The 21,836-nt window shown below is 36.2% G+C and overlaps 48 non-coding genes and 1 pseudogene across 48 annotated transcripts in view; 27 read left to right on the top strand and 22 right to left on the bottom strand.

The window, feature by feature from the left end:
* The first annotated feature begins 9,415 nt into the window (after window positions 1–9,415).
* Window positions 9,416–9,497, top strand: TRNAS-GCU (transfer RNA serine (anticodon GCU)). Its single transcript has one exon. It is a non-coding gene; the product is annotated as a tRNA-Ser (tRNA).
* Window positions 9,498–9,589: 92 nt separating this feature from the next.
* On the top strand, window positions 9,590–9,673 carry TRNAL-UAA (transfer RNA leucine (anticodon UAA)). The gene has a single exon. It is a non-coding gene; the product is annotated as a tRNA-Leu (tRNA).
* A 110-nt stretch (window positions 9,674–9,783) lies between these two features.
* TRNAS-UGA (transfer RNA serine (anticodon UGA)) lies at window positions 9,784–9,865 on the bottom strand. The gene has a single exon. It is a non-coding gene; the product is annotated as a tRNA-Ser (tRNA).
* Window positions 9,866–9,973: 108 nt separating this feature from the next.
* TRNAP-CGG (transfer RNA proline (anticodon CGG)) lies at window positions 9,974–10,046 on the top strand. Its single transcript has one exon. It is a non-coding gene; the product is annotated as a tRNA-Pro (tRNA).
* A 258-nt stretch (window positions 10,047–10,304) lies between these two features.
* On the top strand, window positions 10,305–10,376 carry TRNAW-CCA (transfer RNA tryptophan (anticodon CCA)). Its single transcript has one exon. It is a non-coding gene; the product is annotated as a tRNA-Trp (tRNA).
* A 69-nt stretch (window positions 10,377–10,445) lies between these two features.
* Window positions 10,446–10,552, top strand: LOC145308145 (U6 spliceosomal RNA). The gene has a single exon (XR_013875981.1). It is a non-coding gene; the product is annotated as a U6 spliceosomal RNA (small nuclear RNA).
* A 93-nt stretch (window positions 10,553–10,645) lies between these two features.
* Window positions 10,646–10,717, bottom strand: TRNAA-UGC (transfer RNA alanine (anticodon UGC)). Its single transcript has one exon. It is a non-coding gene; the product is annotated as a tRNA-Ala (tRNA).
* Window positions 10,718–10,869: 152 nt separating this feature from the next.
* TRNAT-UGU (transfer RNA threonine (anticodon UGU)) lies at window positions 10,870–10,941 on the top strand. Its single transcript has one exon. It is a non-coding gene; the product is annotated as a tRNA-Thr (tRNA).
* A 128-nt stretch (window positions 10,942–11,069) lies between these two features.
* On the top strand, window positions 11,070–11,149 carry TRNAL-UAG (transfer RNA leucine (anticodon UAG)). Its single transcript has one exon. It is a non-coding gene; the product is annotated as a tRNA-Leu (tRNA).
* A 1,104-nt stretch (window positions 11,150–12,253) lies between these two features.
* On the bottom strand, window positions 12,254–12,343 carry TRNAI-UAU (transfer RNA isoleucine (anticodon UAU)). Its single transcript is given in 2 exon segments — window positions 12,254–12,289; window positions 12,306–12,343. It is a non-coding gene; the product is annotated as a tRNA-Ile (tRNA).
* Window positions 12,344–12,437: 94 nt separating this feature from the next.
* TRNAR-CCU (transfer RNA arginine (anticodon CCU)) lies at window positions 12,438–12,510 on the bottom strand. The gene has a single exon. It is a non-coding gene; the product is annotated as a tRNA-Arg (tRNA).
* Window positions 12,511–12,636: 126 nt separating this feature from the next.
* On the bottom strand, window positions 12,637–12,708 carry TRNAE-CUC (transfer RNA glutamic acid (anticodon CUC)). The gene has a single exon. It is a non-coding gene; the product is annotated as a tRNA-Glu (tRNA).
* A 450-nt stretch (window positions 12,709–13,158) lies between these two features.
* Window positions 13,159–13,232, top strand: TRNAN-GUU (transfer RNA asparagine (anticodon GUU)). The gene has a single exon. It is a non-coding gene; the product is annotated as a tRNA-Asn (tRNA).
* A 51-nt stretch (window positions 13,233–13,283) lies between these two features.
* TRNAR-ACG (transfer RNA arginine (anticodon ACG)) lies at window positions 13,284–13,356 on the bottom strand. Its single transcript has one exon. It is a non-coding gene; the product is annotated as a tRNA-Arg (tRNA).
* Window positions 13,357–13,436: 80 nt separating this feature from the next.
* On the top strand, window positions 13,437–13,509 carry TRNAV-CAC (transfer RNA valine (anticodon CAC)). The gene has a single exon. It is a non-coding gene; the product is annotated as a tRNA-Val (tRNA).
* Window positions 13,487–13,612, top strand: LOC145308142 (U5 spliceosomal RNA; annotated as a pseudogene).
* A 425-nt stretch (window positions 13,613–14,037) lies between these two features.
* TRNAG-GCC (transfer RNA glycine (anticodon GCC)) lies at window positions 14,038–14,108 on the top strand. The gene has a single exon. It is a non-coding gene; the product is annotated as a tRNA-Gly (tRNA).
* Window positions 14,109–14,174: 66 nt separating this feature from the next.
* LOC145308511 (5S ribosomal RNA) lies at window positions 14,175–14,293 on the bottom strand. Its single transcript, XR_013876338.1, has one exon. It is a non-coding gene; the product is annotated as a 5S ribosomal RNA (ribosomal RNA).
* Window positions 14,294–14,380: 87 nt separating this feature from the next.
* On the bottom strand, window positions 14,381–14,499 carry LOC145308606 (5S ribosomal RNA). The gene has a single exon (XR_013876428.1). It is a non-coding gene; the product is annotated as a 5S ribosomal RNA (ribosomal RNA).
* Window positions 14,500–14,661: 162 nt separating this feature from the next.
* Window positions 14,662–14,734, bottom strand: TRNAA-AGC (transfer RNA alanine (anticodon AGC)). The gene has a single exon. It is a non-coding gene; the product is annotated as a tRNA-Ala (tRNA).
* A 90-nt stretch (window positions 14,735–14,824) lies between these two features.
* Window positions 14,825–14,943, bottom strand: LOC145308426 (5S ribosomal RNA). The gene has a single exon (XR_013876259.1). It is a non-coding gene; the product is annotated as a 5S ribosomal RNA (ribosomal RNA).
* Window positions 14,944–15,095: 152 nt separating this feature from the next.
* Window positions 15,096–15,214, bottom strand: LOC145307782 (5S ribosomal RNA). Its single transcript, XR_013875650.1, has one exon. It is a non-coding gene; the product is annotated as a 5S ribosomal RNA (ribosomal RNA).
* A 654-nt stretch (window positions 15,215–15,868) lies between these two features.
* LOC145308265 (5S ribosomal RNA) lies at window positions 15,869–15,987 on the bottom strand. Its single transcript, XR_013876107.1, has one exon. It is a non-coding gene; the product is annotated as a 5S ribosomal RNA (ribosomal RNA).
* Window positions 15,988–16,187: 200 nt separating this feature from the next.
* Window positions 16,188–16,260, top strand: TRNAK-UUU (transfer RNA lysine (anticodon UUU)). The gene has a single exon. It is a non-coding gene; the product is annotated as a tRNA-Lys (tRNA).
* Window positions 16,261–16,335: 75 nt separating this feature from the next.
* TRNAD-GUC (transfer RNA aspartic acid (anticodon GUC)) lies at window positions 16,336–16,407 on the top strand. Its single transcript has one exon. It is a non-coding gene; the product is annotated as a tRNA-Asp (tRNA).
* An 89-nt stretch (window positions 16,408–16,496) lies between these two features.
* On the bottom strand, window positions 16,497–16,570 carry TRNAI-AAU (transfer RNA isoleucine (anticodon AAU)). The gene has a single exon. It is a non-coding gene; the product is annotated as a tRNA-Ile (tRNA).
* A 137-nt stretch (window positions 16,571–16,707) lies between these two features.
* TRNAR-UCU (transfer RNA arginine (anticodon UCU)) lies at window positions 16,708–16,780 on the top strand. Its single transcript has one exon. It is a non-coding gene; the product is annotated as a tRNA-Arg (tRNA).
* Window positions 16,781–16,856: 76 nt separating this feature from the next.
* On the top strand, window positions 16,857–16,979 carry TRNAL-CAA (transfer RNA leucine (anticodon CAA)). Its single transcript has 2 exons — window positions 16,857–16,894; window positions 16,935–16,979. It is a non-coding gene; the product is annotated as a tRNA-Leu (tRNA).
* Window positions 16,980–17,025: 46 nt separating this feature from the next.
* On the bottom strand, window positions 17,026–17,098 carry TRNAM-CAU (transfer RNA methionine (anticodon CAU)). Its single transcript has one exon. It is a non-coding gene; the product is annotated as a tRNA-Met (tRNA).
* A 71-nt stretch (window positions 17,099–17,169) lies between these two features.
* Window positions 17,170–17,241, bottom strand: TRNAG-UCC (transfer RNA glycine (anticodon UCC)). The gene has a single exon. It is a non-coding gene; the product is annotated as a tRNA-Gly (tRNA).
* A 117-nt stretch (window positions 17,242–17,358) lies between these two features.
* Window positions 17,359–17,431, top strand: TRNAV-AAC (transfer RNA valine (anticodon AAC)). The gene has a single exon. It is a non-coding gene; the product is annotated as a tRNA-Val (tRNA).
* Window positions 17,432–17,434: 3 nt separating this feature from the next.
* TRNAE-UUC (transfer RNA glutamic acid (anticodon UUC)) lies at window positions 17,435–17,506 on the top strand. The gene has a single exon. It is a non-coding gene; the product is annotated as a tRNA-Glu (tRNA).
* A 109-nt stretch (window positions 17,507–17,615) lies between these two features.
* Window positions 17,616–17,697, top strand: TRNAS-GCU (transfer RNA serine (anticodon GCU)). The gene has a single exon. It is a non-coding gene; the product is annotated as a tRNA-Ser (tRNA).
* Window positions 17,698–17,789: 92 nt separating this feature from the next.
* TRNAL-UAA (transfer RNA leucine (anticodon UAA)) lies at window positions 17,790–17,873 on the top strand. The gene has a single exon. It is a non-coding gene; the product is annotated as a tRNA-Leu (tRNA).
* Window positions 17,874–17,984: 111 nt separating this feature from the next.
* TRNAS-UGA (transfer RNA serine (anticodon UGA)) lies at window positions 17,985–18,066 on the bottom strand. Its single transcript has one exon. It is a non-coding gene; the product is annotated as a tRNA-Ser (tRNA).
* A 108-nt stretch (window positions 18,067–18,174) lies between these two features.
* Window positions 18,175–18,247, top strand: TRNAP-CGG (transfer RNA proline (anticodon CGG)). Its single transcript has one exon. It is a non-coding gene; the product is annotated as a tRNA-Pro (tRNA).
* A 45-nt stretch (window positions 18,248–18,292) lies between these two features.
* TRNAA-CGC (transfer RNA alanine (anticodon CGC)) lies at window positions 18,293–18,365 on the bottom strand. Its single transcript has one exon. It is a non-coding gene; the product is annotated as a tRNA-Ala (tRNA).
* A 141-nt stretch (window positions 18,366–18,506) lies between these two features.
* TRNAW-CCA (transfer RNA tryptophan (anticodon CCA)) lies at window positions 18,507–18,578 on the top strand. Its single transcript has one exon. It is a non-coding gene; the product is annotated as a tRNA-Trp (tRNA).
* Window positions 18,579–18,647: 69 nt separating this feature from the next.
* LOC145308181 (U6 spliceosomal RNA) lies at window positions 18,648–18,754 on the top strand. The gene has a single exon (XR_013876023.1). It is a non-coding gene; the product is annotated as a U6 spliceosomal RNA (small nuclear RNA).
* Window positions 18,755–18,847: 93 nt separating this feature from the next.
* TRNAA-UGC (transfer RNA alanine (anticodon UGC)) lies at window positions 18,848–18,919 on the bottom strand. The gene has a single exon. It is a non-coding gene; the product is annotated as a tRNA-Ala (tRNA).
* A 152-nt stretch (window positions 18,920–19,071) lies between these two features.
* On the top strand, window positions 19,072–19,143 carry TRNAT-UGU (transfer RNA threonine (anticodon UGU)). Its single transcript has one exon. It is a non-coding gene; the product is annotated as a tRNA-Thr (tRNA).
* Window positions 19,144–19,272: 129 nt separating this feature from the next.
* On the top strand, window positions 19,273–19,352 carry TRNAL-UAG (transfer RNA leucine (anticodon UAG)). The gene has a single exon. It is a non-coding gene; the product is annotated as a tRNA-Leu (tRNA).
* Window positions 19,353–20,456: 1,104 nt separating this feature from the next.
* TRNAI-UAU (transfer RNA isoleucine (anticodon UAU)) lies at window positions 20,457–20,546 on the bottom strand. The gene is given in 2 exon segments: window positions 20,457–20,492; window positions 20,509–20,546. It is a non-coding gene; the product is annotated as a tRNA-Ile (tRNA).
* Window positions 20,547–20,640: 94 nt separating this feature from the next.
* On the bottom strand, window positions 20,641–20,713 carry TRNAR-CCU (transfer RNA arginine (anticodon CCU)). The gene has a single exon. It is a non-coding gene; the product is annotated as a tRNA-Arg (tRNA).
* Window positions 20,714–20,839: 126 nt separating this feature from the next.
* TRNAE-CUC (transfer RNA glutamic acid (anticodon CUC)) lies at window positions 20,840–20,911 on the bottom strand. Its single transcript has one exon. It is a non-coding gene; the product is annotated as a tRNA-Glu (tRNA).
* A 450-nt stretch (window positions 20,912–21,361) lies between these two features.
* TRNAN-GUU (transfer RNA asparagine (anticodon GUU)) lies at window positions 21,362–21,435 on the top strand. The gene has a single exon. It is a non-coding gene; the product is annotated as a tRNA-Asn (tRNA).
* A 51-nt stretch (window positions 21,436–21,486) lies between these two features.
* On the bottom strand, window positions 21,487–21,559 carry TRNAR-ACG (transfer RNA arginine (anticodon ACG)). The gene has a single exon. It is a non-coding gene; the product is annotated as a tRNA-Arg (tRNA).
* An 80-nt stretch (window positions 21,560–21,639) lies between these two features.
* Window positions 21,640–21,712, top strand: TRNAV-CAC (transfer RNA valine (anticodon CAC)). Its single transcript has one exon. It is a non-coding gene; the product is annotated as a tRNA-Val (tRNA).
* Window positions 21,713–21,788: 76 nt separating this feature from the next.
* Window positions 21,789–21,836, top strand: part of TRNAQ-CUG (transfer RNA glutamine (anticodon CUG)) — a 72-nt gene continuing 24 nt past the window's right edge. The window contains exon 1 of the tRNA in view: window positions 21,789–21,836. This exon is cut by the window's right edge and continues 24 nt beyond it. This is a non-coding gene — a tRNA (tRNA-Gln).

The raw sequence follows: 21,836 nt of genomic DNA on the forward strand, positions 1-21,836 counted from the left end.
AAATTTTAATTAATTTCTTTTATATTTCAAAATACTTTATAAGTAAAACTAGCAAAAAAATCAAACAAAATATTTTCTAATATATTACTAATGTTTCATAAAATCAGTAGGCGGAATCAATTTGCGTTTATGTTAAGATTTTACTTTATCATAAGTTGTGACATTCATATTTATGTATCGAAAGCCCCATTAAAGTTTCAAAAGTGACTTGCCTGTTATGGCTGCCGCTGCGCGGGGGGTATAAAAAGTGTCTTTCCCTTTTAAATCAAAAAATTTAAATTATTTCAAACACAGCCATATTGCATTTAAAAATGACCACATTGCAAAAACGAATCTGAAAAGCACTAGTTCAATTATCTAAAAACAGCTGATTTAGTCAAAATTGTTAATTTTGGTAGGTTATTTGATAATTATTTCATACTGAATTAATATTTTTTAAAACGGTTTTCAGATTTGTAATCAGCATTTCATTGCGGTCATTTTGATATGCAACATGCCTGTGCTTTAACCCTTACAGATCGGGCCCCAATTCCCACCTTAATAGATCGGGGGGGGGGTCATATTGACCCCCCCCTCTATCTCGGCTTCTGTTACAGATAAAGACGTAAAATTTTTTTCTGGTGGTTCATGTGTATTTTTAGAGAAAATTACTTTTTCTAGTCATAGCGGCCAGGCCGCTCCTTAGCCGCTTTTTAGCGGCCAGCCGCCAAATTTTAAAACAGCTGTAGAGCGGCCAATTTTGCAGCTAGGATGACCAAATTTTAGGACGAACTTTTATTTTTCATAACAAAAAAATTACTTTTTCTGATCATCGCCGAGAAACGGCAAATAACGTAAACCGCCATTTTCGGCGGTTACGGCGGTAAAACGGCGGTTGGCGGCGCCAATTAATATTTTTATCTGTTTATTGTTGCTCAAGAATTTACCAAAAAAAATTTTAGGTCTCTAGCTGTAATAGAAGCCACGATATTCATGATATATGTCTGCAGTAAAAGCCGGACAAAAATCGGTCATAAAGTCGGTCAAACGGTCATAACACCACTTTTCTCATAAGGTCATTGATATCTCAGTATTCACAAAAAAATTTTAGGTTTCTACCTTATACACAAAAGTCATAATGTAGAAATTAAGATTTATTTAGAATTTTTTTTAAATTTTGGTGCTACCCAACCGACTTTGACCGGACACCACGACCGACACAGACCAGATATCTTAATAAAATCAACTCTTGCCGACGCATAATTACTAAACTTAAAAAGTCATGAAGTCACAGCTCTCCATCTTACCTACAAAAAAAATGACATTGAAAAAACTAGAGGGGGGGGTCAATATGACCCCCCCCCCGATCTGTAAGGGTTAAGAAATTTTAATTAATCTTAATTTCAAATTCAAAAAATCGACTCAACCTATTAATCATAATAATCATACAATGTAACTAATTTTTTTTAAAATTTAATATTTATTAAATGAAAACACTTTCTCGTTTTCATTCTAATATGTTGGATAGAAACTGGTTTTCATCTAATGATTGTACATAAATCTTATAATTGTATATTATATTCATTTTTTGCTACAAGAAAAAAAAATTTAAAGCTCTGTTTCATAGATAGGAACTAGTTGTTCTCTAAATATTATTGAAATGTAAGAAATGCATTTTTTTCAAATGATAGTTACAAAATTTATTTATATTATTTTATTTTTTTGTTGTTTTAAAAAAACACTTGTATTGTACATTCGTACTTTCTTATACTCTATAATTTATGTATTTCATTGATTCTCAGTATTCTTTAGTTTCTTTGAAAGTGACTTAGTGTGTATGTTTAGGTAAATTTTAATTTTATTAAAAGCGAAGCTTTCCTATAATTAGGGTCGGTCCGTCCGAGATAGATAGCTTTTATTTGTTAATTTAGGTATGTTTTAATTTTCTTATTTATTTAAAACTTTGCATAATGATTCTTGTAGTATTTAGTTATGATTTACAAAGCATAGCAACTCTATAATCATTACCAGAATGTTCGTACGTCCATTTTAAACATGTTGATTATTCTACTTTTTTAACAACAAATTTTCAAGTGTTTTAATTATCCGTTTGATCTGATTATAGTTGAGATTGCGCGGCTTATGTTAATAGTAGAAAAACGTTATGTATATTGTTAGAACCGCTATGAAGTCTATTTTTTGGAAATATAAGAACCATTACTGTGCAACTTATAGTTTAGGAGCTACGTAGAAGAATGTCGTAACTGACTTAAAACTTGACTTGAGAGTAAATCTTTAAAGATTAAAAAAAGTTTGTGCAAAAATGCGGACATTTTTAAAATTCAAACTGCTTGTCTTGTGTGAATAGTAGAAAAATGTTATGTGCTAATTTTAGTTTAGGAGTTGTATTGATAAATGTGGGAAAAGTGGAAAAATTTAATCTTTAATGATTTTCTCGCAAGTCAAGTTTTAAGTCAGTGGGGACATTCTACCACATAGCTCATAAATTATACGTAGTACATGACTCCTGTTTATATTTCCAAAAAATAGACTTCCTAACGGTCCTAACCATATGCGTAACATTTTTCTACTATTAACACAAGCCGCGCAATTTCAATTTAAAAAAAGTCCGTATTTTTATTTGCATACCCTTTAATTTAATCTTTAATGATTTACTCGCAAGTCAAGTTTTAAGCTAGTTGGTACATTTTACCACATAGCTCCTAAACTATACATAGCATAGGAATCGTTATTATATTTCCAAAAAATAGACTTCATAACGATTCTAATGGTATGCATAACGTTTTTTTACTATTAACACAAGCCGCGCAATTTCAATTTTAAAAAAGTCCGTATTTTTATTTGATACCCTTTAATTTAATATTTAATGATTTACTCGCAATTTAAGTTTTAAGCCAGTTGGGACATTTTACCACATAGTTCCTAAACTATATGTAGCATAGGAATCGTTATTATATTTCCAAAAAATAGACTTCATAACGCTTGTCATGCAAACGCCCCTAGAGGCCTCTTGTGGCACTTTAAAATAGGCAATTTGGAATCATTTGAGACCATGTTATTTTTTTCATGTTGTTGTGCTGGCCGTTGGTTGTGATGATGATAAGCTTCCTGCTGGTGGCTATTTAATGAAGGTAAATATTGTAAAAACTCATTGCATTTTTAGTAGTAAAGCTATTCTATAATTTGAAATGTCCGTTTGTCCGTCTGTCCGTCCGTCCATATTTGCCCCTAGAGGCCTCTTGTGGCACTTTAAAATAGGCAATTTGGAATCATTTGAGACCATGTCATTTTTTTCAAAACAAATTTTTTATTATGTTATAAAATGTCGTCTTTGATACAAAATTTCCCGTTGTTTAAAGAAAACAACCATGGCGGTCTGACTGCCTTTTATCAGGTTCTTGGCTTTTTTTATGTGTTTTAATTTCCATCCAAGATTTTTGTGCTTCGCTACTTATGGATGTTGTCACCCTTGTTTAAAAAATAAAAGTTTTTCTAAAGGGGTATTTTCACGAAATGCATTTAAACTTAATTTAGTGAACTGCATATTTTTTGCTAGTTAACCCTTACAGATCGGGGGGGGGGGCTCAAAGAGCCCCCCCCTCTAGTTTTTTCAATCTCATTTTTTTTGTAGGTAAGATGGAGAGCTGTAACTTCATGACTTTTTAAGTTTAGTAATTATACGTCGGCAAGAGTTGATTTTATTTGGATATCTGCTCTGTGTCGGTCGTGGTGTCCGGTCAAAGTCGGTTGGGTAGCAAAAAAAATTTGAAAAAATTCTAAATAAATCTTAATTTCTACATTATGACTTTTGTGTATAAGGTAGAAACCTAAAATTTTTTTGGTGAATACTTAGATATCAATGACCATCTGAGAAAAGTGGTGTTATGACCGTTTGACCGCTCCCTGACCGACTTTATGACCGATTTTTGTCCGGCTTTTACTACAGACATATATCATGAATATCGTAACTTCTATTACAGCTAGAGACCTATAATTTTTTTTGGTAAATCCTTGAGCAATAATAAACAGATAAAAATATTAATTTGCGCCGCCAACCGCCGTTTTACCGCCGTAACCGCCGAAAATGGCGGTTTCCGTTATTTGCCGTTTTTCGGCGATGATCAGAAAAAGTAATTTTTTTGTTATGAAAAATAAAAGTTCGTCCTAAAATTTGGTCATCCTAGCTGCAAAATTGGCCGCTCTATAGCTGTTTTAAAATTTAGCGGCTGGCCGCTAAAAAGCGGCTAAGGAGCGGTCTGACTGCTATGACTAGAAACAGTAATTTTATGTCTTTATCTGTACCAGGAGCCGAGATAGAGGGGGGGGCTCTTTGAGCCCCCCCCCCAATCTATTAAGGTGGGAATTGGGGCCCGATCTGTAAGGGTTAATGGGTTAAACTAAATTATTATTACACTAGTCCCCAAAGTTTTACAATAACATTTTAAAATTCGTTAGCTCAACAACTTTGGGTACAACCAAATTTAATTTTGATTTATTGGTGAAAACAAAGTACAATATTATGAGCGAAGTAACTATATAATTAAGTCCTAAAATTTAAGAGTGTTCATAAACATTATCCTGTATCAAGCAGTTTTGAATAAATTGACTTACAATTTTGCTTTGACTATTATACATTTATATTATGATTATTCAAAAGATTTTATTTATATTGCTCCAATGGTTTTCTTTGAAATAACTTTTATTTTAGATAGTTGAACCAAGAATGTGTTTGGCGGCGCACCCAAGGATCCTCAGCTGCGCAACATTTATTTCGGTTGTGAGGTGGTGATTGCCACATCTGGCAGACCTTAGAAGGTAAATATATGACATGACAGATACCTTTTTTTGTTAATTTAGGCAAGTTAGAATTGTCCTATCGATTTATTTATAAAAGTAAAATAGCCTCAAACCATCTCAAGTCCTATATAAAGCTTTGCTCTAAAAGAGAACCATATCGGTTCAGTGGTTAGCGAGATCCTTTGCTACAAACAAAAAAAGCTTATTACTTTTAGAAAGCGTACCAACTCTATAATCAATAAAAGAATTTCCAAACGTCCATTTTATCATGTTGATTTTTTTACCATTTTAAGAACAAATTTTTATGTGATCTGATTATCTGATTGATTAAATTTTTGTTATATTGATTCCTGTGAAAACAAAGTACAATATTATGAGCGAAGTAACTATATAATTAAGTCCTAAAATTTAAGTGTGTTCATAAACATTATCCTGTATCAAGCAGTTTTTCAACAAATTTACTTACAATTTTGCTTCGACTATTATACATTTATATTATGATTATTCAAAAGATTTTATTTATATTGCTCCAATGGTTTTCTTTAAAATAACTTTTATTTTAGATAGTTGAACCAAGAATGTGTTTGGCGGCGCACCCAAGGGTCCTCAGCTGCGCAACATTTATTTCGGTTGTGAGGTGGTGATTGCCACATCTGGCAGACCTTAGAAGGTAAATATATGACATGACAGATACCTTTTTTTGTTAATTTAGGCAAGTTAGAATTGTCCTATCGATTTATTTATAAAAGTAAAATAGCCTCAAACCATCTCAAGTCCTATATAAAGCTTTGCTCTAAAAGAGAACCATATCGGTTCAGTGGTTAGCGAGATCCTTTGCTACAAACAAAAAAAGCTTATTACTTTTTATTATAGGATTGAAGGTAAATATAATGGTTTTTTTCTACTTCATTTTGAAGTTTAGTATATTATTTCTTGATTTTTAAAAGTGAAGTTTTTCTAAAATTAGGGTCGGTCCGTAAGTCCGTCCGTCCAAGACAAATACCTTTTTTTGTTAATTTAGGCAAGTTAGAATTGTCCTATCGATTTCAAACTTTGCATGGTGATTCCTGTTAGGTACAATTTAGAAAGCGTACCAACTCTATAATCAATAAAAGAATTTCCAAACGTCCATTTTATCATGTTGATTTTTTTACCATTTTAAGAACAAATTTTTATATGATCTGATTATCTGATTGATTAAATTTTTGTTATATTGATTCCTGTGAAAACAAAGTACATTCAATTATAAATATTGAAAAAGAAATATATAATTCATAATCATTTTGTCTATATATGATGTATATTTCTTTTTTTAATTATTAAATATTGACATGATTAACCGGACAAGTCTGAAACCCTTGTCAGAAAGTAAGTGACAGCACTGTTATAGATATCACTAAATACATAACAATTTATTTAACAACTTTTGTTTTATGACCTTTTTTACTTATAAATTTCAACAGCGGTAATTTTTCTATTTTTGAAGCTAGAATAACATTTTTTTGCAAAAAATGTTTATCTTTATGTAAATGGAGGGAGGGGATATTTTACTTTAAGTTTACCTCAATTATAAACTCTTACATAGGTGTATTTTTTTCAATATTAACATTAATTAATCTGTTTGTTTTAGATTAAATCTTCTACCTTCTTACATGAGAACTGGTGCTTTCAACATGGTATCGCCATAAACATTAGGTAAGTGGAAATGTGGCATGTTCTTTTAAAATGTCGTCTTTGTATTAGAATATATGCCACATTAACCCCTTACAGTCGGTCCCCTTGCCGCACCTTAATCAGTCGGGTGGGGGGGGGGGGGGGGGGGTGGGCATTGTTATCTTAGTTCCTATTAGAACGAGAGTGCTAAATTTTTTTGTATAAGTCCCCTGTGTTATGATGAATTTACGACCTTAAGTAATTCAAGGTCAATTTTCGCTTCCTTCACCCTTTTATTTAACAACTTTTGTTCTTAGGTCCTTTTTTACTTAAAAATTTCAAATGGCTGTAATTTTTTTTATTTTTGAAACTAGAATACAAATTTTTTGCCAAAAAATGTTAATCTTTATGTAAATTTTATATTTTAAATATCAAATTATAAATTTCAGCGGACGCGGCTGTACTTGGCAGCTGCCAGCCGCCGCAATCGCCGTTCGGCGGGAAAACGGCGGCGGATCTTATGAAATTTTAATAACTTGTGTAGACATGTAAGAAAAACTTAAGTTTAAAATTTGAAGTCTCTAAGTCAAAAATTCCGGCCACAGGAGCCATTTAAAGATTTCTGGAGACCTGGAGGATCAGGACCTGCAGGATCATACATGGAACCTGAAGTTGACTTGAACACCTATTTTAAAACTTAATCCTAATTCATATTGATAACAAAAACTTAATGTTTTGCAGGGACGTGTTTTTACCAGAAAGAAATCTGAATATCTAATTATCTGTCTTTAAACTTAAAACTTTCAGGGATATCAAATACAGAACTAAACAAATATCTTAAACTTAATTTAATAATCTCCTTACTAGGTACATCTTAACACCAGAATGAAAAATAAATATCTTAATCGTAAATCTTAAAGCTTAACCAGTACTATGATACTATAATATGACTATTTAGGATATTTCATTGGGCCCATGGACGCTTTTTTTCAAACAAACGTGAAGCTAAAGGACTCAAGCCTAAGGCAGCACCTCGCCCCCAAGAGGTATTTTCCAGGTATTAATATAGTTCTTTTTCAATATAGTATCTCATAGGTTGAAAAAACATTTATTAATGTTTTTTGAGATAGTACAGTAGCCAATACCTTCCAACAGATTTTTTTCACTCTAAAGATACTTTTAGTTAATCATGAATATATTTTAAGGGAGGGGGGGGGGGAGGTGGGTGATACCACTTAGGAGCACATTTTTATCTTAATATAGTGTTCAAAATTCATTTCTCCGCGTTCAATGATACAGCCAGAAAATAACACCAGAATTTAAATACTAAATAAAAACGAAATTAATAAAGAATATCCTAACATTTAAGTAGCAAACATAATGTACATTACAAAAGAACAACTATTAACATTAATTAATCTTTATGTTTTAGAGGAAATCTGTCTTCTTACATTGTTTGTTACAATCACCTAGTGATCGGACGAGAACTGGTGCTTTCAACATGGTATAATAACAGAAATTATATGTCGTCTTTGTATTAAAATTATCTTAAATGACACCAGCAAGAAATACCACGTTTTAAATGCTTAAAGACTGCCATAAGTAGACCCAATTCCCCAAATGTAAAGCCTTCAGCTTCAATAACAAAAAGTTCTAGGCATTTCAAAATAGCATTGTATGTACAATGAAAGTTTTGAAAGATTCCCAATGCTAATGAAAGAAAAAACAATATTAAATTACGTCGCCTAGACATAAAATTATAACCTTATCTTTGTCACAAACTTAAATTGCCTGTAACTGATTACATTTTTACAATAAAAACACCACATTTCATAGTCAAAATATATTTTAAAAATTCAATTTAAATTGCATTTGTAAACGAAAATCATCGCAGAAACAAAGGGGTAAACTAATATAATCTCAGCTGTGATTGGATGCAGTACACTCGTTACAATGCAAGTTAAACTTAATTTTTTTTAATGATTTTGACTATAAAAATGGCTATTTTTATTATAAAAATATAATTAGATACTAGCAACCTAAATTTATGCCAAAAATTATATTATGATTTTGTTTCTAGGCCACGTAGTTTATTTTCAAAATTTATAACATAAACAGCGAAATTCTTTCAAAATTCTCATTATAAATAAAATGTCATTTTAAAATGCCTAAAACTTTTTTGTTACAGAAGCTGAAGGCTTCAAATTTGGGATATTTGGTCTACTTGTGGCAGTCTTTCAGCAGTTAAAGCGTGGTGTTTTTTGCACCCTTCCTTTAAAGTATTTCATTAAATTTACATAAATCATAACCAAGAAATAGCGTTATTTATAAATGTTTAAAATATTCGTTCTTAAAATATAGAAGTTCATCTTTCATTACTATTAGTTGAAAGCAAAATTATCTTATTTTATGCAGTATGAAGTCATAATATGTCGTCTTTGTATTACAAATTTGGTTAAATTGGTTGTTTATATGTTTTTTTTTTAATTCCTTTCTATATTTTCTTACAAACAATAAAAAAAATATGGAAAATTGTTTAAGACCTTAAACATTTATTTTATCATAATTAAGCAAAAAACCAAACTTTACCTAAATTGTATGATATGAAGAAATTAATGTCGTCTTAGTATTAGGATTATATTGAATTGATTAATTAAATCTACATTAATCATTAATATAATATTATACACTATATTCATTAATAAATAAATAATAATGCTCACACATATTTCAATTTTAATTATTGGCGCAAAACAAAAGATACCTATGTAACTATGTACCAGTTTTTACCTACATCATGTACATTTATCCTTATACTAAAGTAACAGGATGTTGTTTGTCTATTCAAATTTGAAAATCGAGCATAGCGAGACGTAAGAGTTGAGCGCAGCGAAAAAAATCTAGCGAAGCGAGACGACCAGAAAATTAGAGGGGCCGAAGGCCCCGAAATTTTCTTGTTATCATAGACGAGGTGGCCGAGTGGTTAAGGCGTTGGACTGCTAATCCAATGGGCTCTGCCCGCGTGGGTTCGAATCCCATCTTCGTCGTGATAATTTTTTTTTTGTAGAGCTTGGCTTAATCAGTGCTTGTCAGTCGTGATTTCATGCGTTTTGCAATGAGTGCCGCCCTGTTGCATCCTGTCAGGTTGGCCGAGTGGTCTAAGGCGTGAGATTTAAGCTCTCATAATCGTAAGATTGCGTGGGTTCGAACCCCACACCTGACAAAGGTCTTATTTTAACACAATACCAGGAAGGCCATGTGAGTTGCAAGGTAACTTTCTGGTTTTGCAAAAAAAAGTAAAAAAAACACTAGATACTAACAAAATCTGACTTTCGCAGCCGGCAGGATTCGAACCTGCGCGGGGAAACCCCATTGGATTTCAAGTCCAACGCCTTAACCACTCGGCCACGACTGCTGGCTCTGGTTGACGGCCATCCATGAATACAGCATCACAGCTGGAAGCAATCGGCTAGTAAGTTGGTGAATTACAGCTTGCTACTGACAGTTAGCAGGGCACAAGCCAGGCTTGATGGTCTAGGCGGCATGATTCTCGCTTCGGGTGCGAGAGGTCCCGGGTTCAACTCCCGGTCAAGCCCATGGTTTTGCCCAATACTTTTGAAAATTGAAAAGAAAAAAAAATTTGGAGTCGTCGGGATTTGAACCCGAGACCTTCTAATGCGAATCAGACGCTCTACCAGCTGAGCTACGACCCCTGGTCTTCGTCATAGGGGCCGGACGAAAGCAGCGCCTTTTTTCTATTGGTCGCTTGCATTGTATAGTGGATAGAAAAAAAGAAATAAAAAGACTTTCCTTTAGTTTCGCCTGAATTCAAAGTTGCAGCAATTCAAACATCTGACTCTGTGGCGCAACGGTAGCGCGTCTGACTCCAGATCAGAAGGCTGCGTGTTCAAATCACGTCAGGGTCAACAGAATTGTTTTTGCAATTTGTGTAACAAATGCTGATCTTTATAGACAACTAAATTCTAGATTTAATTGTACTCGCTTCGGCAGTACATATACTAAAATTGGAACGATACAGAGAAGATTAGCATGGCCCCTGCGCAAGGATGACACGCAAAATCGTGAAGCGTTCCACATTTTTGTGTCCGCATAACCCCATACAAATATTTTCTCACTGAAGTACTCATTTTGAACAAAAGACAACTTCAAAGAAATAACAAAAATCATTGACAATTGGAGATGCCGGGGATCGAACCCGGGGCCTCATACATGCAAAGCATGCGCTCTACCACTGAGCTACATCCCCCTGTTGAATGCATTAGCTGACTAATACTCAACTGAATCCTTTAGCAATTTCAAAGTCTTTAACACAAGGTGCAAACCGGAATAGCTTAGGTTAGGTTAGGTTACGTTAGACTAGGTTAGGCTAGGTTTAAATTGTGCCACGTGAACATGCAAGCCTCTATAGCTCAGTGGCAGAGCACTGGTCTTGTAAACCAGGGGTCGAGAGTTCAATCCTCTCTGGAGGCAGTTAATTTTGTGAAATCACTCACTGGAAAAACAAATTTTTTTTAGGTGTTTGATGCTTTTACACAGTAAGGCTGAAAAAAAAAACTTAAGAAACAATTTTTGTTATTCGCACAACTGTCAGCACAACAGGCAGTTTGGCCGAGTGGTCTAAGGCGCTGGTTTTAGGCACCAGTCCGCAAGGGCGTGGGTTCGAATCCCACAGCTGTCAAAAATTTATTTTAGTAAAAACTCGGTTATTATGAATTACAATTACAATTTAGTATCCTTCTGCCTTTCTAGATCAGATAAGATTCATCATTCTTGAGTGTACATACATAAACAATGAAATCAAAAGTTTCAAAGATTTTTACAAAACACATTCCATTGCTAAAAACGCGATCTTTGGTTTGTTTAAATGTCCATTTATTTAGCATTTTTCAAGAATGTCAAGCGTGGGAAAATTTTTAGAATGTGGGAACCATTTATTTTGAAATGTTCTATCAGTTTCAAACCTTTTTCATTCAATAGATCATACTGACTTTGGAAAAACTGTCAGACCGATTTTTGAAATTCAATCTGTGAAAAAAGATATTCAAGTTTTAATTTTTTGTTTTAAAAATTATTTTACATGTATTGACGCCATCTTGGATTATGATAATTTTTTTTTGTTAGAAGATTTTTTTCTAAAATATTTTTAAAAAATTAACTTTTTACAAAAAAAAAAATCTTTGAACTTAAATTGACCAATAATTCAAAGATTTTTTCTCTTTGATTTGGAAGATTTTTTATGATTTTTATTTTTAATGTCAAATAAAAACACAACAGTGAAAAAATGAAAATTAAATGAAAAAACGTTTTATGATTTTATTCAAGAAATTATTTCCTAACATCACCTTTTTGTTGCAATAGAATGTTATTTAAGCAAACAAAATTTAAATATCCATTTATGCTAAATTTTGTTTGCTTAAATAACTCATTGGAGGATTTTTCATGGCATAATTTAAATCACAAATCTTTATACATTTATATGGTTATTCAGTCAAATTTTATTGAATTTGTTATTAACTTGATAGATTTAAAACAGTAGTAAAAAGAAAATATCAATCTATCTATATTCTTTAACAAACTTTTTTCCTTGATTGATTGTTGGTTAGTAAAGCATAGTTACAAAAAAATTTTGAAATCGAACCACAGTACCTGTATTTGATATTATGAGGTACTGCTAGAGAATATTTTAGTATTTTGGTAAGATAAAATGCTTTGTTTAAGTAAACAAAATATTTTTGCTCTTTTCATGGAAGACCCTGCCAGGTTTAAGGGTTGAAAAAGTGCTTGCTCTAGGTGAGGCTCGAACTCACAACCCCGGCATAACTTGTTGTACTGTCTATAAGTACCGTGCGCTAACCGATTGCGCCACTAGAGCAGCTTGCTTTCACTCTCCATATTTGCTACTACACTGCCTTCAAGAAACCTTGGAAGCACTGCAACCAAAACAACTTTTGCTAAAAAGATAATGTTACCCACGGCGAGACTCGAACTCGCAATCTTCGGTTTAGGAGACCGACGCCTTATCCATTAGGCCACGCAGGCTTGGTGTCACCCTGGCTGAAAAGTAAAAACTTAAAAATATCCAATTCTCTATCTTTTTTTTATCTCCTTTTTTTTTTGGATCGGGGATGTTGATATAATTACTTGGGGGTTCGACAAAATGTATTTTTCCGTTACCGGGAATCGAACCCGGGCCTGCTGGGTGAGAGCCAGCTATCCTAACCACTAGACCATAACGGAAGCTGGCGAAATCACACCCAAAATTAAATATGAAAAAAATTGCAATTCAAATGGTACATTGTGACAGAAATTGATGTGATAGTTGACTGGAACCGTGGCGAGGTTCTGTAATCCTGCTACTGGGAGGTCAGAGTTTGGGATGGTTTGAGGCAGGGAACGCCTGGTTACCATTGAAACACGTTGAATTGGCGTCCGCACTAAGCCTGGCATCAACATGGCCACTTAGGGGGAGCCCTAGGTGATCAGGTTGCTTAATGAGGGGCGGATTGGGCCAGAGGGGAAACCCAGCAGCCAAGAGTTTCCGTGTCGGTCAGTAGTCGGACCGCGCTAATGAGTGTTCGGTGGTAATTAGCCCTACCAACATAAGTAAACCAATCTTTTTTTTGTTTTTATATTTGAAGGCACCATAGAATAATATTAAAAATAATGTAATATTTTTATCTTGTATTAGCCTCCGTGGCGCAATCGGCTAGCGCGTTCGGCTGTTAACCGAAAGGTTGGTGGTTCGAGCCCACCCGGGGGCGACTTATTTTATAGCAATTTTCTTTAATAGCCAAACGAATCTTTAAAATTTTCGATCTCGGCAGGATTCGAACCTGCAATCTTCTGATCCGTAGTCAGACGCGTTATCCGTTGCGCCACGAGACCTAGCTTAGTGACGTGGCTTTGTAGTTGCACATTTTATGTCTGTTTCTTATGTATCTTGGCTTGGTTACTTAGTTGACAATGGTTCCTTAGTGTAGTGGTTATCACGTGTCCTTCACACGGACAAGGTCGCCGGTTCGATCCCGGCAGGAACCAATCAGCACGAATAAATCTTTCGCCTTTTACTAAAGATTTCCGTGTAAGTGGATCATATTGGAATTACATCCAATTTATCTGAAGGCTTTCCAGTAGAGAGCCCACTTAAAGAAACATATTACAACAGGCATGTAGGGACAGGATGTCAGGATGTGTTCACCACAAAACCATTCATCTCCAACCAACCACTTCAAATTTGTGAAAATAAAACTGGCCAACCATGCTGACAAATAGCCTACGGTATGAATGGCTAAAATTGCAGTTACCATTTGTCTAAACTGACCAAGCTATACTTGCTTGATTCACTTCACTAAAAGGTGTGTACAAGTGAACCAAGGATCACTCAGATATTGTCTTGCCGGGCTGAAGAAAGTCCTTACCTACTGCCAAAGTCTACTTACAGCAAGTCATATTAATCGTTCAGGTGTAAAGCTATATCAATCTGTATTTGGGTTATAAATTGACAGATTTCTGAATAAAGATTTTCAGCAAGGGGTTGGGTTATACGAATAGCCAAAGAGCATGCCAGCAACGTTGGTTCAGTGGTAGAATGCTCGCCTGCCACGCGGGCGGCCCGGGTTCGATTCCCGGACGTTGCAGCAATTATTTTCTACGTTAACACAACTTTTCTGTTTTCAGTGACAAGATAAGAAAGAAAGATGTAGAGTTTACGACACCAAGTATTCCCAGGCGGTCACCCATCCAAGTACTAACTTGGCCCAATGTTGCTTAACTTCAGTGATCGGACGAGAACTGGTGCTTTCAACATGGTATGGCCGTAGACATAAAGTGACAACATGATTTTCAAACTTGTGTGAGGTTTAGTTAGGTTTGGGCTAGGATTGGTTGGGTCAAAATTCCAAAAAGATTGAGCCTACGACACCAAGTATTCCCAGGCGGTCACCCATCCAAGTACTAAATTGGCCCAATGTTGCTTAACTTCAGTGATCAGACGAGAACTGGTGCTTTCAACATGGTATGGCCGTAGACATTTACTCTGAGGAAATGCTCTTCTAACTTCTGGTTTATTAAATAACATTCTAATGCAACAAAAAGGTTTAAAGTTTTACTGGTTTAAATTTTCAGACTTTTGTTTTTCTGTGTGTTTATTTTTTTGTTTGGTGCTTGTGTAGTAGGGGGAAAAATGATACATGGAGATGCGGGGTATCGATCCCCGTACCTCTCGCATGCTAAGCGAGCGCTCTACCATCTGAGCTACATCCCCTTGGGTTTCACCTTATGTTCTCAGTGATTAGAAATTTTTCTTGGACAAGAAAGAAAAAGAGACAAATTTGAAATATGGATAAAATGTTATAGCCTACGACACCAAGTATTCCCAGGCGGTCACCCATCCAAGTACTAACTTGGCCCAATGTTGCTTAACTGCAGTGATCGGACGAGAACTGGTGCTTTCAACATGGTATGGCCGTAGACATACATCAACGGAAATTGTCGCGTAAATTAAATGCAAAATGCATTACGAAGAGAAAATGTGGCGTGAAATGAATGCAAAACGCTCAACAGTACAGGAATCTACGGACAAGGAAGAAAAAGAGACAAATTTTGAAATATGGATAAAATGTTAAAGCCTACGACACCAAGTATTCCCAGGCGGTCACCCATCCAAGTACTAGCTTGGCCCAATGTTGCTTAACTTCAGTGATCGGATGAGAACTGGTGCTTTCAACATGGTATGGCCGTAGACATTTATCAAAGGAAAATGTGTCATAAACTAAATGGAAAATGCATTACCAAGAGAAAATACGTACAGGTATTTACGGAAAATGGTTCTAAGTTCTTGATTGGTTTCCAGTGATTAGTGGGTTCTCTTTAACCCTGAATAAAGATGTTTGTGACTGACTAAGACAGACACTCAACCCGAGCGGACTCAAGGTGAGCAACCCATCGAAGCAGAGCTGATACACACCTCTTGTAGAAGTGAATCAAGCAATATTAGCTTGGTCGTTTTAGACAATGATGTAAAGTTACTTGGACATTCATATATTTTTGATATTTGTTCAAGGTCCGACCGGAAAAGTTAATTTTCATAAAATACAAGCACAAAGTAACTAAAATATTAATCCAAGTAGGTATGTGTAATACTAAAAGATATCATTTTATTGAACAATAATAGTTGTCAACCTAAAACTTATGCCTCAACACGGAGAAAACAAAGCCTAACTGGGAACTAAACAGAGCTGCCATCTGGTGACAAAAACAGTAACTACATATTATATCATAGTGGTTGCATTGTATAAGGGCTTTAGGTGTAAAAAATGAACATAAGCAGTTGTCTGGTTTACATTTCTCAGACTTTGTTTTTTTCTTTTCTCAACTTATAAAAAAGGATGAAAAGATTTGCCTACGACACCAAGTATTCCCAGGCGGTCACCCATCCAAGTACTAACTTGGCCCAATGTTGCTTAACTTCAGTGATCGGACGAGAACTGGTGCTTTCAACATGGTATGGCCGTAGACATTTAACATTGGAAAATGTGACATATACTAAATGCAAAATGCTACAATACAGGAAAATTATGGAGTGATGATTTATTCTATACAACTCAGGTTGCACTTAACCAAAAATAAACAGAGAGAAAACCAAGCCTACCATGAACTAAAATGCTGCTGCCATCTGGTGAGACAATTTTGTTACTGTAATTGTAAAATAGCATGATGCCCGGGTAGCTCAGTCGGTAGAGCGTTAGGCTTTTAACCTAACGGTCCAGGGTTCGAGCCCCTGCTCGGGCGCTCTCATTTTTTGTTCAAGTCTCCAATCAGTGTGATATGTACGTAGAGACTAGAAAATAGCTGGTCAACAAGAATTCCTCGATAGTCTAGTGGTGAGGATCTCCGCCTGTCACGTGGAAGGCCCGGGTTCGATTCCCGGTCGGGGAGAGATAATTTTTCAACCTTGTGAAATTTCTTTTTTTTATCCATTAAATATTTCCGCACTGCAAACTGTTCAATTTGGTAAAAGTATTAGCTGGCCCGTAGGGGGATCGAACCCGTGACCTTCGCGTTATTAGCACGACGCTCTAACCAACTGAGCTAACGGGCCTGATTGAGATGACATGTTTAAGTATTAGCACAATGCAAAAACTACATGCTTTTTTTCTTCTCTACTTGATTTTCTTTTACTTGCCTTCCATAATGTTTTCTGTCAACAAATGCTACTATTTTCTTTTCTCTTACCAAGTCCCATTAGCGCAGAGGATAGCGCGTTGGACTTCTAATCCAAAGGTCCTGGGTTCGATCCCCAGATGGGATGCTAACATTGCATTTTGGCTAACCTTTTTGGGTTATCAAAACATGGAATTTCCTAATCTGTGAACACTCTGTTAGCAGTCAGGATGGCCGAGTGGTCTAAGGCGCCAGACTCAAGGACAACTTCCTTGCTCTCTGATAGAGAGTGGTTGTGAGAATTCTGGTCCTCGATGAGGGCGTGGGTTCGAATCCCACTTCTGACAAAACTTTTTTTTCAAAACACAACCAGGAGATGAAAAAGTGTTTGCCTGCCCCCGGTGAGGCTCGAACTCACGGCCTTCAGATTATGAGACTGACGCGCTGCCTACTGCGCTACGGAGGCTTGTTGGTAGTACAGGATTACTACACTTTTTGAATGTACAAAAATGTATTGCTAGGCAACTGAGATGAAAATGCGTCAGCCGGGAATCGAACCCGGGTCAACTGCTTGGAAGGCAGCTATGCTCACCACTATACCACTGACGCTTGTTTTACAATATTATTATGTACGCCAAAGTGAAAACCACAAATACATATTTGCCTAGTAACTAGCACACTTAAAGAAAAGCAGAGGGCAATAAAGCTGTTTACTCTATGTAACAAGTTTCCGTGGTGTAGCGGTTATCACATCTGCCTAACACGCAGAAGGTCTCCGGTTCGATCCCGGACGGAAACAGAATCCCACGTGGTCTAACGGCTAGGATATCTGGCTTTCACCCAGGAGGCCCGGGTTCAACTCCCGGCGTGGGAAATCTTTTGACACGATTGATGCAATATTGCGTTTTTTTTTTTTTTTTTTTTTTTTTTGATGTCATGTGTCATGTCTGCTTTGAAAGTAATCTAGGCTAATTATTATCATAGACGAGGTGGCCGAGTGGTTAAGGCGTTGGACTGCTAATCCAATGGGCTCTGCCCGCGTGGGTTCGAATCCCATCTTCGTCGTGATAATTTTTTTTTTGTAGAGCTTGGCTTAATCAGTGCTTGTCAGTCGTGATTTCATGCGTTTTGCAATGAGTGCCGCCCTGTTGCATCCTGTCAGGTTGGCCGAGTGGTCTAAGGCGTGAGATTTAAGCTCTCATAATCGTAAGATTGCGTGGGTTTGAACCCCACACCTGACAAAGGTCTTATTTTAACACAATACCAGGAAGGCCATGTGAGTTGCAAGGTAACTTTCTGGTTTTGCAAAAAAAAGTAAAAAAAAACACTAGATACTAACAAAATCTGACTTTCGCAGCCGGCAGGAATCGAACCTGCGCGGGGAAACCCCATTGGATTTCAAGTCCAACGCCTTAACCACTCGGCCACGACTGCTGGCTCTGGTTGACGGCCATCCATGAATACAGCATCACAGCTGGAAGCAATCGGCTAGTAAGTTGGTGAATTACAGCTTGCTACTGACAGTTAGCAGGGCACAAGCCAGGCTTGATGGTCTAGGCGGCATGATTCTCGCTTCGGGTGCGAGAGGTCCCGGGTTCAACTCCCGGTCAAGCCCATGGTTTTGCCCAATACTTTTGAAAATTGAAAAGAAAAAAAAATTTGGAGTCGTCGGGATTTGAACCCGAGACCTTCTAAATGCGAATCAGACGCTCTACCAGCTGAGCTACGACCCCTGGTCTTCGTCATAGGGGCCGGACGAAAGCAGCGCCTTTTTTCTATTGGTCGCTTGCATTGTATAGTGGATAGAAAAAAAGAAATAAAAAGACTTTCCTTTAGTTTCGCCTGAATTCAAAGTTGCAGCAATTCAAACATCTGACTCTGTGGCGCAACGGTAGCGCGTCTGACTCCAGATCAGAAGGCTGCGTGTTCAAATCACGTCAGGGTCAACAGAATTGTTTTTGCAATTTGTGTAACAAATGCTGATCTTTATAGACAACTAAATTCTAGATTCAATTGTACTTGCTTCGGCAGTACATATACTAAAATTGGAACGATACAGAGAAGATTAGCATGGCCCCTGCGCAAGGATGACACGCAAAATCGTGAAGCGTTCCACATTTTTGTGTCCGCATAACCCCATACAAATATTTTCTCACTGAAGTACTCATTTTGAACAAAAGACAACTTCAAAGAAATAACAAAAATCATTGACAATTGGAGATGCCGGGGATCGAACCCGGGGCCTCATACATGCAAAGCATGCGCTCTACCACTGAGCTACATCCCCCTGTTGAATGCATTAGCTGACTAATACTCAACTGAATCCTTTAGCAATTTCAAAGTCTTTAACACAAGGTGCAAACCGGAATAGCTTAGGTTAGGTTAGGTTACGTTAGACTAGGTTAGGCTAGGTTTAAATTGTGCCACGTGAACATGCAAGCCTCTATAGCTCAGTGGCAGAGCACTGGTCTTGTAAACCAGGGGTCGAGAGTTCAATCCTCTCTGGAGGCAGTTAATTTTGTGAAATCACTCACTGGAAAAACAAATTTTTTTTAGGTGTTTGATGCTTTTACACAGTAAGGCTGAAAAAAAAAAACTTAAGAAACAATTTTTTTTATTCGCACAACTGTCAGCACAACAGGCAGTTTGGCCGAGTGGTCTAAGGCGCTGGTTTTAGGCACCAGTCCGCAAGGGCGTGGGTTCGAATCCCACAGCTGTCAAAAATTTATTTTAGTAAAAACTCGGTTATTATGAATTACAATTACAATTTAGTATCCTTCTGCCTTTCTAGATCAGATAAGATTCATCATTCTTGAGTGTACATACATAAACAATGAAATCAAAAGTTTCAAAGATTTTTACAAAACACATTCCATTGCTAAAAACGCGATCTTTGGTTTGTTTAAATGTCCATTTATTTAGCATTTTTCAAGAATGTCAAGCGTGGGAAAATTTTTAGAATGTGGGAACCATTTATTTTGAAATGTTCTATCAGTTTCAAACCTTTTTCATTCAATAGATCATACTGACTTTGGAAAAACTGTCAGACCGATTTTTGAAATTCAATCTGTGAAAAAAGATATTCAAGTTTTAATTTTTTGTTTTAAAAATTATTTTACATGTATTGACGCCATCTTGGATTATGATAATTTTTTTTTGTTAGAAGATTTTTTTCTAAAATATTTTTAAAAAATTAACTTTTTACAAAAAAAAAAATCTTTGAACTTAAATTGACCAATAATTCAAAGATTTTTTCTCTTTGATTTGGAAGATTTTTTATGATTTTTATTTTTAATGTCAAATAAAAACACAACAGTGAAAAAATGAAAATTAAATGAAAAAACGTTTTATGATTTTATTCAAGAAATTATTTCCTAACATCACCTTTTTGTTGCAATAGAATGTTATTTAAGCAAACAAAATTTAAATATCCATTTATGCTAAATTTTGTTTGCTTAAATAACTCATTGGAGGATTTTTCATGGCATAATTTAAATCACAAATCTTTATACATTTATATGGTTATTCAGTCAAATTTTATTGAATTTGTTATTAACTTGATAGATTTAAAACAGTAGTAAAAAGAAAATATCAATCTATCTATATTCTTTAACAAACTTTTTTCCTTGATTGATTGTTGGTTAGTAAAGCATAGTTACAAAAAAATTTTGAAATCGAACCACAGTACCTGTATTTGATATTATGAGGTACTGCTAGAGAATATTTTAGTATTTTGGTAAGATAAAATGCTTTGTTTAAGTAAACAAAATATTTTTGCTCTTTTCATGGAAGACCCTGCCAGGTTTAAGGGTTGAAAAAGTGCTTGCTCTAGGTGAGGCTCGAACTCACAACCCCGGCATAACTTGTTGTACTGTCTATAAGTACCGTGCGCTAACCGATTGCGCCACTAGAGCAGCTTGCTTTCACTCTCCATATTTGCTACTACACTGCCTTCAAGAAACCTTGGAAGCACTGCAACCAAAACAACTTTTGCTAAAAAGATAATGTTACCCACGGCGAGACTCGAACTCGCAATCTTCGGTTTAGGAGACCGACGCCTTATCCATTAGGCCACGCAGGCTTGGTGTCACCCTGGCTGAAAAGTAAAAACTTAAAAATATCCAATTCTCTATCTTTTTTTTATCTCCTTTTTTTTTTGGATCGGGGATGTTGATATAATTACTTGGGGGTTCGACAAAATGTATTTTTCCGTTACCGGGAATCGAACCCGGGCCTGCTGGGTGAGAGCCAGCTATCCTAACCACTAGACCATAACGGAAGCTGGCGAAATCACACCCAAAATTAAATATGAAAAAAATTGCAATTCAAATGGTACATTGTGACAGAAATTGATGTGATAGTTGACTGGAACCGTGGCGAGGTTCTGTAATCCTGCTACTGGGAGGTCAGAGTTTGGGATGGTTTGAGGCAGGGAACGCCTGGTTACCATTGAAACACGTTGAATTGGCGTCCGCACTAAGCCTGGCATCAACATGGCCACTTAGGGGGAGCCCTAGGTGATCAGGTTGCTTAATGAGGGGCGGATTGGGCCAGAGGGGAAACCCAGCAGCCAAGAGTTTCCGTGTCGGTCAGTAGTCGGACCGCGCTAATGAGTGTTCGGTGGTAATTAGCCCTACCAACATAAGTAAACCAATCTTTTTTTTGTTTTTATATTTGAAGGCACCATAGAATAATATTAAAAATAATGTAATATTTTTATCTTGTATTAGCCTCCGTGGCGCAATCGGCTAGCGCGTTCGGCTGTTAACCGAAAGGTTGGTGGTTCGAGCCCACCCGGGGGCGACTTATTTTATAGCAATTTTCTTTAATAGCCAAACGAATCTTTAAAATTTTCGATCTCGGCAGGATTCGAACCTGCAATCTTCTGATCCGTAGTCAGACGCGTTATCCGTTGCGCCACGAGACCTAGCTTAGTGACGTGGCTTTGTAGTTGCACATTTTATGTCTGTTTCTTATGTATCTTGGCTTGGTTACTTAGTTGACAATGGTTCCTTAGTGTAGTGGTTATCACGTGTCCTTCACACGGACAAGGTCGCCGGTTCGATCCCGGCAGGAACCAATACGTAAGGTTTTTTTCTTTTCTTTTTATACAAAATTAATTTTTTTTTACCCTTTGGAGTGTAGATCTGCATCAAGGTCCTATGGTGTAATGGTTAGCACTCTGGACTCTGAATCCAGCGATC

The sequence above is a fragment of the Acartia tonsa genome, chromosome 15 (assembly GCF_053477335.1).
Source record: "Acartia tonsa isolate MP-2025a chromosome 15, ASM5347733v1, whole genome shotgun sequence".
Classification (NCBI taxonomy): Eukaryota; Metazoa; Arthropoda; class Copepoda; order Calanoida; family Acartiidae; genus Acartia; species Acartia tonsa.